This window comes from Rutidosis leptorrhynchoides, chromosome 2 (assembly GCF_046630445.1).
Source record: "Rutidosis leptorrhynchoides isolate AG116_Rl617_1_P2 chromosome 2, CSIRO_AGI_Rlap_v1, whole genome shotgun sequence".
In the NCBI taxonomy this organism is placed as follows: Eukaryota; Viridiplantae; Streptophyta; class Magnoliopsida; order Asterales; family Asteraceae; genus Rutidosis; species Rutidosis leptorrhynchoides.
In genome coordinates, this window is record NC_092334.1 from 259,736,214 (window position 1) to 259,751,538 (window position 15,325).

Sequence of the window (15,325 nt, forward strand, 5' to 3'; positions counted from 1 at the left end):
TCGCTTGTTTCTTCTTCTTCGGTTTTGGTTCGTTTTGCCAAGTTTCTAGGGATATATGATATTCTCCTAATACGAGCCGTCGTTTTCCACATTGGTTTAGAAAAACCTGGTGGTTTAGAGGTTCCCGGGTCATTGTTAAAACTTAAGGACTTCGGGGGTTGACGATACATATAAAGTTCATCGGGGTTGGAATTAGATTTCTCTATTTTTATGCCCTTTCCCTTATTATTTTCTTTTGCCTTTTTAAATTCAGTTGGGGTAATTTCTATAACATCATCGGAATTCTCGTCGGAATCCGATTCATCGGAGAATTGGTAATCCTCCCAATATTTTGCTTCCTTGGCGGAAACACCATTGACCATAATTAACCTTGGTCGGTTGGTTGAGGATTTTCTTTTACTTAACCTTTTTATTATTTCCCCCACCGGTTCTATTTCTTCACCCGGTTCCGATTCTTCTTCCGGTTCCGACTCTTCTTCCGGTTCCTCTTCGGGAACTTGTGAATCAGTCCACGAATCATTCCAATTTACATTTGACTCTTCATTATTATTAGGTGAGTCAATAGGACTTGTTCTAGAGGTAGACATCTATCACATAATATCAAACGCGTTAAGAGATTAATATATCACATAATATTCACATGTTAAAAATATATAGTTTCCAACAAAATTTGTTAAGCAATCATTTTTCAAGTAAACACGGTCGAAGTCCAGACTCACTAATGCATCCTAACAAACTCGATAAGACACACTAATGCAAAATTCTGGTTCTCTAAGACCAACGCTCGGATACCAACTGAAATGTCCCGTTCTTATTGATTAAAAACGTTCCATATTAATTGATTTCGTTGCGAGGTTTTGACCTCTATATGAGACGTTTTTCAAAGACTGCATTCATTTTAAAACAAACCATAACCTTTATTTCATCAATAAAGGTTTAAAAAAAGCTTTACGTAGATTATCAAATAATGATAATCTAAAATATCCTGTTTACACACGACCATTACATAATGGTTTACAATACAAATATGTTACAACAAAATAAGTTTCTTGAATGCAGTTTTTACACAATATCATACAAGCATGGACTCCAAATCTCGTTCTTATTTAAGTATGCGACAGCGGAAGCTCTTAATAATCACCTGAGAATAAACATGCTTAAAACGTCAACAAAAATGTTGGTGAGTTATAGGTTTAACTTATATATATCAAATCATAATAATAAACCACAAGATTTCATATTTCAATACACATCCCATACATAGAGATAAAAATCATTCATATGGTGAACACCTGGTAACTGACATTAACAAGATGCATATATAAGAATATCCCCATCATTCCGGGACACCCTTCGGATATGATATAAATTTCGAAGTACTAAAGCATCCGGTACTTTGGATGGGGTTTGTTAGGCCCAATAGATCTATCTTTAGGATTCGCGTCAATTAGGGTGTCTGTTCCCTAATTCTTAGATTACCAGACTTAATAAAAAGGGGCATATTCGATTTCGATAATTCAACCATAGAATGTAATTTCACGTACTTGTGTCTATTTTGTAAATCATTTATAAAACCTGCATGTATTCTCATCCCAAAAATATTAGATTTTAAAAGTGGGACTATAACTCACTTTCACAGATTTTTACTTCGTCGGGAAGTAAGACTTGGCCACTGGTTGATTCACGAACCTATAACAATATATACATATATATCAAAGTATGTTCAAAATATATTTACAACACTTTTAATATATTTTGATGTTTTAAGTTTATTAAGTCAGCTGTCCTCGTTAGTAACCTACAACTAGTTATCCACAGTTAGATGTACAGAAATAAATCGATAAATATTATCTTGAATCAATCCACGACCCAGTGTATACGTATCTCAGTATTGATCACAACTCAAACTATATATATTTTGGAATCAACCTCAACCCTGTATAGCTAACTCCAACATTCACATATAGAGTGTCTATGGTTGTTCCGAAATATATATAGATGTGTCGACATGATAGGTCAAAACATTGTATACGTGTCTATGGTATCTCAAGATTACATAATATACAATACAAGTTGATTAAGTTATGGTTGGAATAGATTTGTTACCAATTTTCAAGTAGCTAAAATGAGAAAAATTATCCAATCTTGTTTTACCCATAACTTCTTCATTTTAAATCCGTTTTGAGTGAATCAAATTGCTATGGTTTCATATTGAACTCTATTTTATGAATCTAAACAGAAAAAGTATAGGTTTATAGTCGGAAAAATAAGTTACAAGACATTTTTGTAAAGGTAGTCATTTCAGTCGAAAGAACGACGTCTAGATGACCATTTTAGAAAACATACTTCCACTTTGAGTTTAACCATAATTTTTGGATATAGTTTCATGTTCATAATAAAAATCATTTTCTCAAAATAACAACTTTTAAATCAAAGTTTATCATAGTTTTTAATTAACTAACCCAAAACAGCCCGCGGTGTTACTACGACGGCGTAAATCCGGTTTTACGGTGTTTTTCGTGTCTCCAGGTTTTAAATCATTAAGTTAGCATATAATATAGATATAGAACATGTGTTTAGTTGATTTTAAAAGTCAAGTTAGAAGGATTAACTTTTGTTTGCGAACAAGTATAGAATTAACTAAACTATGTTCTAGTGATTACAAGTTTAAACCTTCGAATAAGATAGCTTTATATGTATGAATCGAATGATGTTATGAACATCATTACTACCTTAATTTCCTTGGATAAACCTACTGGAAAATAGAAAAATGGATCTATCTTCAACGGATCCTTGGATGGCTCGAAGTTCTTGAAGCAGAATCATGACACGAAAACAAGTTCAAGTAAGATCATCACTTGAAATAAGATTGTTATAGTTATAGAAATTGAACCAAAGTTTGAATATGATTATTACCTTGTATTAGAATGATAACCTACTGTAAGAAACAAAGATTTCTTGAGGTTGGATGATCACCTTACAAGATTGGAAGTGAGCTAGCAAACTTGAAAGTATTCTTGATTTTATGTAACTAGAACTTGTAGAATATATGAAGAACACTTAGAACTTGAAGATAGAACTTGAGAGAGATCAATTTGATGAAGAAAATTGAAGAATGAAAGTGTTTGTAGGTGTTTTTGGTCGTTGGTGTATGGATTAGATATAAAGGATATGTAATTTTGTTTTCATGTAAATAAGTCATGAATGATTACTCATATTTTTGTAATTTTATGAGATATTTCATGCTAGTTGCCAAATGATGGTTCTCACATGTGTTAGGTGAATCACATGGGCTGCTAAGAGCTGATCATTGGAGTGTATATACCAATAGTACATACATCTAAAAGCTGTGTATTGTACGAGTGCGAATACGGGTGCATACGAGTAGAATTGTTGATGAAACTGAACGAGGATGTAATTGTAAGCATTTTTGTTAAGTAGAAGTATTTTGATAAGTGTACTGAAGTCTTTCAAAAGTGTATAAATACATATTAAAACACTACATGTATATACATTTTAACTGAGTCGTTAAGTCATCGTTAGTCGTTACATGTAAGTGTTGTTTTGAAACCTTTAGGTTAACGATCTTGTTAAATGTTGTTAACCCAATGTTTATAATATCAAATGAGATTTTAAATTATTATATTATCATGATATTATCATGTATGAATATCTCTTAATATGATATATATACATTAAATGTCTTTACAACGATAATCGTTACATATATGTCTCGTTTAAAAATCATTAAGTTAGTAGTCTTGTTTTTACATATGTAGTTCATTGTTAATATACTTTATGATATGTTTTCTTATCATAGTATCATGTTAACTATATATATATCCATATATATGTCATCATATAGTTTTTACAAGTTTTAACGTTCGTGAATCACCGATCAACTTGGGTGGTCAATTGTCTATATGAAACATATTTCAATTAATCAAGTCTTAACAAGTTTGATTGCTTAACATGTTGGAAACATTTAATCATGTAAATATCAATCTCAATTAATATATATAAACATGGAAAAGTTCGGGTCACTACAGTACCTACCCGTTAAATAAATTTCGTCCCGAAATTTTAAGCTGTTGAAGGTGTTGACGAATCTTCTGGAAATAGATGCGGGTATTTCTTCTTCATCTGATCTTCACGCTCCCAGGTAAACTCGGGTCCTCTACGAGCATTCCATCGAACCTTAACAATTGGTATCTTGTTTTGCTTAAGTCTTTTAACCTCACGATCCATTATTTCGACGGGTTCTTCGATGAATTGAAGTTTTTCGTTGATTTGGATTTCATCTAACGGAATAGTGAGATCTTATTTAGCAAAACATTTCTTCAAATTCGAGACGTGGAAAGTGTTATGTACAGCCGCGAGTTGTTGAGGTAACTCAAGTCGGTAAGCTACTGGTCCGACACAATCAATAATCTTGAATGGTCCAATATACCTTGGATTTAATTTCCCTCGTTTACCAAATCGAACAACGCCTTTCCAAGGTGCAACTTTAAGCATGACCATCTCTCCAATTTCAAATTCTATATCTTTTCTTTTAATGTCAGCGTAGCTCTTTTGTCGACTTTGGGCGGTTTTCAATCGTTGTTGAATTTGGATGATCTTCTCGGTAGTTTCTTGTATAATCTCCGGACCCGTAATCTGTCTATCCCCCACTTCACTCCAACAAATCGGAGACCTGCACTTTCTACCATAAATTGCTTCAAACGGCGCCATCTCAATGCTTGAATGGTAGCTGTTGTTGTAGGAAAATTCTGCTAACGGTAGATGTCGATCCCAACTGTTTCCGAAATCAATAACACATGCTCGTAGCATGTCTTCAAGCGTTTGTATCGTCCTTTCGCTCTGCCCATCAGTTTGTGGATGATAGGCAGTACTCATGTCTAGACGAGTTCCTAATGCTTGCTGTAATGTCTGCCAGAATCTTGAAATAAATCTGCCATCCCTATCAGAGATAATAGAGATTGGTATTCCATGTCTGGAGACGACTTCCTTCAAATACAGTCGTGCTAACTTCTCCATCTTGTCATCTTCTCTTATTGGCAGAAAGTGTGCTGATTTGGTGAGACGATCAACTATTACCCAAATAGTATCAAAACCACTTGCAGTCCTTGGCAATTTAGTGATGAAATCCATGGTAATGTTTTCCCATTTCCATTCCGGGATTTCGGGTTGTTGAAGTAGACCTGATGGTTTCTGATGCTCAGCTTTGACCTTAGAACACGTCAAACATTCTCCTACGTATTTAGAAACATCGGCTTTCATACCCAGCCACAAAAAATGTTTCTTGAGATCCTTGTACATCTTCCCCGTTCCAGGATGTATTGAGTATCTGGTTTTATGAGCTTCTCTAAGTACCATTTCTCTCATATCTCCCAATTTTGGTACCCAAATCCTTTCAGCCCTATACCGGGTTCCGTCTTCCTGAATATTAAGATGCTTCTCCGATCCTTTGGGTATTTCATCCTTTAAATTTCCCTCTTTTAAAACTCCTTGTTGCGCCTCCTTTATTTGAGTAGTAAGGTTATTATGAATCATTATATTCATAGATTTTACTCGAATGGGTTCTCTGTCCTTCCTGCTCAAGGCATCGGCTACCACATTTGCCTTCCCCGGGTGGTAACGAATCTCAAAGTCATAATCATTCAATAATTCAATCCACCTACGCTGCCTCATATTCAGTTGTTTCTGATTAAATATGTGTTGAAGACTTTTGTGGTCGGTATATATAATACTTTTGACCCCATATAAGTAGTGCCTCCAAGTCTTTAATGCAAAAACAACCGCTCCTAATTCCAAATCATGCGTCGTATAATTTTGTTCGTGAATCTTCAATTGTCTAGACGCATAAGCAATCACCTTCGTTCGTTGCATTAATACACAACCGAGACCTTGCTTTGATGCGTCACAATAAATCACAAAATCATCATTCCCTTCAGGCAATGACAATATAGGTGTCGTAGTTAGCTTTTTCTTCAATAACTGAAACGCTTTCTCTTGTTCATCATTCCATTCAAATTTCTTCCCTTTATGCGTTAATGCAGTCAAGGGTTTTGCTATTCTGGAAAAATCTTGGATGAACCTTCTATAGTAACCAGCTAGTCCTAAAAACTGGCGTATGTGTTTCGGAGTTTTCGGGGTTTCCCACTTTTCAACAGTTTCTATCTTTGCCGGATCCACCTTAATACCTTCTTTGTTCACTATGTGACCGAGGAATTGAACTTCTTCCAACCAAAATGCACACTTTGAAAACTTAGCGTACAATTCTTCCTTCCTCAATACTTCTAACACCTTTCTCAAATGTTCACCGTGTTCTTGGTCATTCTTTGAGTAAATAAGTATGTCATCAATGAAAACAATGACAAACTTGTCAAGGTATGGTCCACACACTCGGTTCGTAAGGTCCATGAACACAGCTGGTGCATTAGTTAAACCAAACGGCATGACCATAAACTCATAATGACCGTAACGTGTTCTGAAAGCAGTCTTTGGAATATCATCTTCTTTCACCCGCATTTGATGATACCCGGAACGTAAGTCAATCTTTGAATAAACAGAAGAGCCTTGTAGTTGATCAAATAAGTCGTCGATTCTCGGTAGTGGGTAGCGGTTCTTGATGGTAAGTTTGTTCAACTCTCGGTAGTCGATACACAACCTGAATGTACCATCTTTCTTCTTGACAAACAAAACAGGAGCTCCCCACGGTGATGTGCTTGGTCGAATGAAACCACGCTCTAAAAGTTCTTGTAATTGGCTTTGCAGTTCTTTCATCTCGCTGGGTGCGAGTCCGTAAGGAGCACGAGCTATTGGTGCAGCTCCTGGTATAAGATCTATTTGAAATTCAACGGATCGATGTGGGGGTAATCCCGGTAATTCTTTCAGAAATACATCGGGAAATTCTTTTGCAATGGGAACATCATTGATGCTCTTTTCTTCAGTTTGTACTTTCTCAACGTGTGCTAGAACAGCATAGCAACCTTTTCTTATTAGTTTTTGTGCCTTCAAATTACTAATAAGATGTAGCTTCGTGTTGCCCTTTTCTCCGTACACCATTAAGGGTTTTCCTTTTTCTCGTATAATGCGAATTGCATTTTTGTAACAAACGATCTCTGCTTTCACTTCTTTCAACCAGTCCATACCGATTATCACATAAAACTCCCTAACTCTACTGGTATCAAATCAATCTTAAATGTTTCGCTAACCAGTTTAATTTCTCGATTCCGACATATATTATCTGCTGAAATTAATTTACCATTTGCTAATTCGAGTAAAAATTTACTACCCAAAGGCGTCAATGGACAACTTAATTTAGCACAAAAATCTCTACTCATATAGCTTCTATCCGCACCCGAATCAAATAAAACGTAAGCAGATTTATTGTCAATAAGAAACGTACCCGTAACAAGCTCCGGGTCTTCCTGTGCCTCTGCCGCATTAATATTGAAAACTCTTCCGCGGCCTTGTCCAATCGTGTTCTCCTGGTTCGGGCAATTTCTAATGATGTGGCCTGGTTTTCCACATTTATAACAAACTACATTGGCATAACTTGCTCCGACACTACTTGCTCCGCCATTACTCGTTCCGACACCATTTGTTCCTTTCATTCTATTAACCCCTGGTCCGTAGACCTCACACTTCGCCGCGCTATGACCATTTCTTTTACACTTGTTGCAAAATTTGGTGCAGAACCCCGAGTGATACTTTTCACACCTTTGGCATAGCTGCTTCTGATTGTTGTTGTTGTTGCGGTTATTATTGTTGTTGGGATGATTGTGTAGTGACCCGAACTTTTCCATGTTTATATATATTAATTGAGATTGATATTTACATGATTAAATGTTTCCAACATGTTAAGTAATCAAACTTGTTAAGACTTGATTAATTGAAATAGGTTTCATATAGACAATTGACCACCCAAGTTGACCGGTGATTCACGAACGTTAAAACTTGTAAAAACTATATGATGACATATATATGGTTATATATATAGTTAAAATGATATTATGATAAGTAAACATATCATTAATTATATTAACAATGAACTACATATGTAAAAACAAGACTACTAACTTAATGATTTTGAAACGAGACATATATGTAACGATTATCGTTGTAACGACATTTAATGTATATATATCATATTAAGAGATATTCGTACATCATAATATCATGATAATATAATAATTTAAAATCTCTTTTGATATTATAAACATTGGGTTAACAACATTTAACAAGATCGTTAACCTAAAGGTTTCAAAACAACATTTACATGTAACGACTAACGATGACTTAACGACTCAGTTAAAATGTATATACATGTAGTGTTTTAATATGTATTCATACACTTTTTAAAGACTTCAAGACACTTATCAAAATACTTCTACTTAACAAAAATGCTTACAATTACATCCTCGTTCAGTTTCATCAACAATTCTACTCGTATGCACCCGTATTCGTACTCGTACAATACACAGCTTTTAGATGTATGTACTATTGGTATATACACTCCAATGATTAGCTCTTAGCAGCCCATGTGAGTCACCTAACACATGTGGGAACCATCATTTGGCAACTAGCATGAAATATCTCATAAAATTACAAAAATATGAGTAATCATTCATGACTTATTTACATGAAAATAAAATAACATATCCTTTATATCTAATCCATACACCAACGACCAAAAACACCTACAAACACTTTCATTCTTCAATTTTCTTCATCTAATTGATCTCTCTCAAGTTCTATCTTCAAGTTCTAAGTGTTCTTCATAAATTCCAAAAGTTCTAGTTTCATAAAATCAAGAATACTTTCAAGTTTGCTAGCTCACTTCCAATCTTGTAAGGTGATCATCCAACCTCAAGAAATCTTTGTTTCTTACAGTAGGTTATCATTCTAATACAAGGTAATAATCATATTCAAACTTTGGTTCAATTTCTATAACTATAACAATCTTATTTCAAGTGATGATCTTACTTGAACTTGTTTTCGTGTCATGATTCTGCTTCAAGAACTTCGAGCCATCCAAGGATCCATTGAAGCTAGATCCATTTTTCTCTTTTCCAGTAGGTTTATCCAAGGAAATTAAGGTAGTAATGATGTTCATAACATCATTCGATTCATACATATAAAGCTATCTTATTCGAAGGTTTAAACTTGTAATCACTAGAACATAGTTTAGTTAATTCTAAACTTGTTCGCAAACAAAAGTTAATCCTTCTAACTTGACTTTTAAAATCAACTAAACACATGTTCTATATCTATATGATATGCTAACTTAATGATTTAAAACCTGGAAATACGAAAAACACCGTAAAACCGGATTTACGCCGTCGTAGTAACACCGCGGGCTGTTTTGGGTTAGTTAATTAAAAACTATGATAAACTTTGATTTAAAAGTTGTTATTCTGAGAAAATGATTTTTATTATGAACATGAAACTATATCCAAAAATTATGGTTAAACTCAAAGTGGAAGTATGTTTTCTAAAATGGTCATCTAGACGTCGTTCTTTCGACTGAAATGACTACCTTTACAAAAACGACTTGTAACTTATTTTTCCGACTATAAACCTATACTTTTTCTGTTTAGATTCATAAAATAGAGTTCAATATGAAACCATAGCAATTTGATTCACTCAAAACGGATTTAAAATGAAGAAGTTATGGGTAAAACAAGATTGGATAATTTTTCTCATTTTAGCTACGTGAAAATTGGTAACAAATCTATTCCAACCATAACTTAATCAACTTGTATTGTATATTATGTAATCTTGAGATACCATAGACACGTATACAATGTTTCGACCTATCATGTCGACACATCTATATATATTTCGGAACAACCATAGACACTCTATATGTGAATGTTGGAGTTAGCTATACAGGGTTGAGGTTGATTCCAAAATATATATAGTTTGAGTTGTGATCAATACTGAGATACGTATACACTGGGTCGTGGATTGATTCAAGATAATATTTATCGATTTATTTCTGTACATCTAACTGTGGACAACTAGTTATAGGTTACTAACGAGGACAGCTGACTTAATAAACTTAAAACATCAAAATATATTAAAAGTGTTGTAAATATATTTTGAGCATACTTTAATATATATGTATATATTGTTATAGGTTCGTGAATCAACAGTGGCCAAGTCTTACTTCCCGACGAAGTAAAAATCTGTGAAAGTGAGTTATAGTCCCACTTTTAAAATCTAATATTTTTGGGATGAGAATACATGCAGGTTTTATAAATGATTTACAAAATAGACACAAGTACGTGAAACTACATTCTATGGTTGAATTATCGAAATCGAATATGCCCCTTTTTATTAAGTCTGGTAATCTAAGAATTAGGGAACAGACACCCTAATTGACGCGAATCCTAAAGATAGATCTATTGGGCCTAACAAACCCCATCCAAAGTACCGGATGCTTTAGTACTTCGAAATTTATATCATATCCGAAGGGTGTCCCGGAATGATGGGGATATTCTTATATATACATCTTGTTATTGTCGGTTACCAGGTGTTCACCATATGAATGATTTTTATCTCTATGTATGGGATGTGTATTAAAATATGAAATCTTGTGGTCTATTGTTACGATTTGATATATATAGGTTAAACCTATAACTCACCAACATTTTTGTTGACGTTTAAAGCATGTTTATTCTCAGGTGAATACTAAGAGCTTCCGCTGTTGCATACTAAAATAAGGACAAGATTTGGAGTCCATGTTTGTATGATATTGTGTAAAAACTGCATTCAAGAAACTGATTTCGATGTAACATATTTGTATTGTAAACCATTATGTAATGGTCGTGTGTAAACAGGATATTTTAGATTATCATTATTTGATAATCTACGTAAAGCTTTTTAAACCTTTATTTATGAAATAAAGGTTATGGTTTGTTTTAAAAATGAATGCAGTCTTTGAAAAACGTCTCATATAGAGGTCAAAACCTCGCAACGAAATCAATTAATATGGAATGTTTTTAATCAATAAGAACGGGACATTTCAGTTGGTATCCGAGCGTTGGTCTTAGAGAACCAGAAAATTTGCATTAGTGTGTCTTATCGAGTTTGTTAGGATGCATTAGCGAGTCTGGACTTCGACCGTGTTTTCTTTAAAAATGATTGCTTAACATTTTTGTTGGAAACTATATATTTTTAACATATGAATATTATGTGATATATTAATCTCTTAACGTGTTTGATATTATGTGATAGATGTCTACCTCTAGAACAAGTCCCATTGACTCACCTAATAATAATGAAGAGTCAAATGTAAATTGGAATGATTCGTGGACTGATTCACAAGTTCCCGAAGAGGAACCACAAGAAGAGTCGGAACCGGAAGAAGAATCGGAACCGGAAGAAGAATCGGAACCGGATGAAGAAATAGAACCGGTGGGGGAAATAATAAAACGGTTAAGTAAAAGAAAATCCTCAACCAACCGACCAAGGTTAATTATGGTCAATGGTGTTTCCGCCAAGGAAGCAAAATATTGGGAGGATTACCAATTCTCCGATGAATCGGATTCCGACGAGAATTCCGATGATGTTATAGAAATTACCCCAACTGTATTTAAAAAGGCAAAAGAAAATAATAAGGGAAAGGGCATAAAAATAGAGAAATCTAATTCCAACCCCGATGAACTTTATATGTATCGTCAACCCCCGAAGTCCTTAAGTTGTAACAATGACCCGGGAACCTCTAAACCACCAGGTTTTTCTAAACCAATGTGGACAACGACGGCTCGTATTAGGGGAACATCATATATCCCTAGAAACTTGGCAAAACGAACCAAAACCGAAGAAGAAGAAACGAGCGAGTCGGAATAAGATAGTTGTATTCGTGTGGTGTAATATATGTAATATAGTGTTCTTATGCTTTATGATATATGTAAAAATTGCTTGTATTAATAAGTATTTTTTTATGAATCTAACTCTTGTCTATTTTACAGTTTAAAAACACAAAATGGATAGACAACCCAATATTTTAAGAGACCTACCCGGAGACATGATTGATGAAATCTTGTCTAAAGTCGGCCAGAATTCTTCGGCACAACTATTTAAGGCGAGATCAGTTTGTAAGACATTCGAAGAACGTTCCAAGAATGTCTTGGTTTATAAGAGACTTTCGTTTGAAAGATGGGGGATATCACATTGGGAAACCCATAAGTTACGATGTGTTTACTTTGACGCATATATTGCGGGGAACCCAAATGCTATTTTACGCAACGGGTTAAGAAATTATTTTGACTCAATATATCCGAATATTGGACTTCGTGATTTAGAAAAAGCAGCTAACATGCAACATAAAGAAGCATGTTATGCTTACGGATTAGTAATGTTCGCTTCTCACCAAAGTGAGAACAAGAACATCGGGCTACAACTATTAAACAAAACGTTTCCACAAGTGACGGAGTCGGTAATTGGGGTAAGAAATGAGGTTTTTAGATTATTACGGGACTGTTGGACATTACGTAACCCTCGTCCCTTTGATGACGTTACAACACGCTGTCTTATCAACGGCCATAACGGTTATGTTGCACAAGACCAAGGATGGGAAGTAGTCCTAGTAAAACCAGAATGCATGACTTGTTTCTGGACGTATGAATTACGTGTCTTTATTGCCTTTGCTGAACGACTTGTGTACTAGCTAGAATTATCTTCACAACCATCTTGTATCAAATTTATTGTGTGCTATATTTCATGCTATATGTAAAATAAGCGGTATTGTAAGTTTGTAAAATATTGTGTAAAAGTTTGAACGCGAAATATTATTATAATCAGTTTTTCATATAGAATTGTAGTAGTTGAATTGTATATTAGCTACTAAGTATGAACTTAATGGGTAGGTACTACCCGAATTTAAACTTATAAAACGCTAATATGAAGAAAAAGCTTTTATAAATGAGTTCATATTATGCTACGAAATACTATTAACTACTCTTAATATTCTGTATGATTAACTTGTTCCATTTGACTATTTTGAAGGAAATGGCACCGACTACTCGACACACCGTGAATATGAATGAAGAGGAATTCCGTACTTTTCTAGCTTCAAACATAGCCGCAGTACAGGCTGCGCTACATACCAACAATAACCTTGGATCTAGCAGTACAGGAAATCGTGTAGGATGCACCTACAAAGAATTCACTGCCTGCAAACCTTTGGAATTTGATTGAACCGAAGGACCGATCGGATTGAAACGGTGGACCGAGAAGGTCGAATCGGTGTTTGCCATAAGTAAGTGTACTGAAGAGGACAAAGTGAAGTACGCTACGCATACCTTCACAGGTTCTACGTTAACATGGTGGAATACCTATCTAGAGCAAGTGGGACAAGGCGATGCGTACGCACTACCGTGGTCAGCATTCAAGCACTTGATGAACGAGAAGTACCGTCCCAGAACCGAGGTCAATAAGCTCAAGACAGAACTTAGAGGGTTACGAACCCAAGGATTTGATATTACCACGTACGAAAGACGATTCACAGAATTGTGCCTATTGTGTCCGGGAGCATTCGAAGATGAGGAAGAGAAGATCGACGCGTTTGTGAAAGGATTACCGGAAAGAATCCAAGAAGATATAAGTTCACACGAGCCCGCCTCCATACAACAGGCATGTAGAATGGCTCACAAACTAGTGAACCAGATTGAAGAAAGAATTAAAGAACAGACTGCTGAAGAGGCCAATGTGAAGCAAGTCAAAAGAAAGTGGGAGGAAAACGGTGATAAGAATCACCAATACAACAACAACAGCAATTACAACAATAATCGCAACAATTATCCCAACAATCGCAACATCAATCGCAACTACAACAAACAGCCCAACAACAACAACAACAACAACAGCAACTACAACAATCATCCCAACAACAATAATAACCGCAACAACAACAACAATCAGAAGCAGCTATGCCAAAGGTGTGAAAAGAATCACTCGGGGTTCTGCACCAAATTTTGCAACAAGTGTAAAAGAAATGGTCATAGCGCGGCGAAGTGTGAGGTCTACGGACCAGGGGTTAATAGAACGAAAGGAACAAATGGTGTCGGAACGAGTAATGGCGGAGCAAGTAGTGGCGGAGCAAGTTATACCAATGTAGTTTGTTATAAATGTGGAAAACCAGGCCACATTATTAGAAATTGCCCGAACCAGGAGAACACGAATGGACAAGGCCGTGGAAGAGTTTTCAATATTAATGCGGTAGAGGCACAGGAAGACCCGGAGCTTGTTACGGGTACGTTTCTTATTGACAATAAATCTGCTTACGTTTTATTTGATTCGGGTGCGGATAGAAGCTATATGAGTAGAGATTTTTGTGCTAAATTAAGTTGTCCATTGACGCCTTTGGATAGTAAATTTTTACTCGAATTAGCAAATGGTAAATTAATTTCAGCAGATAATATATGTCGGAATCGAGAAATTAAAATGGTTAGCGAAACATTTAAGATTGATTTGATACCAGTAGAGTTAGGGAGTTTTGATGTGATAATCGGTATGGACTGGTTGAAAGAAGTGAAAGCAGAGATCGTCTGTTACAAAAATGCAATTCGCATTATACTAGAAAAAGGAAAACCCTTAATGGTGTACGGAGAAAAGGGCAACACGAAGCTACATCTTATTAGTAATTTGAAGGCACAAAAACTAATAAGAAAAGGTTGCTATGCTGTTCTAGCACACGTCGAGAAAGTACAAACTGAAGAAAAGAGCATCAATGATGTTCCCATTGCAAAAGAATTTCCCGATGTATTTTCGAAAGAATTACCGGGATTACCCCCACATCGATCCGTTGAATTTCAAATAGATCTTCTACCAGGAGCTGCACCAATAGCTCGTGCTCCTTACAGACTCGCACCCAGCGAGATGAAAGAACTGCAAAGCCAATTACAAGAACTTTTAGAGCGTGGTTTCATTCGACCAAGCACATCACCGTGGGGAGCTCCTGTTTTGTTTGTCAAGAAGAAAGATGGTACATTCAGGTTGTGTATCGACTACCGAGAGTTGAACAAACTTACCATCAAGAACCGCTACCCACTACCGAGAATCGACGACTTATTTGATCAACTACAAGGCTCGTCTGTTTATTCAAAGATTGACTTACGTTCCGGGTATCATCAAATGCGGGTGAAAGAAGATGATATTCCAAAGACTGCCTTCAGAACACGTTACGGTCATTACGAGTTTATGGTCATTCCATTTGGTTTAACTAATGCACCAGCTGTGTTCATGGACCTTATGAACCGAGTGTGTGGACCATACCTTGACAAGTTTGTCATTGTTTTCATTGATGACATAC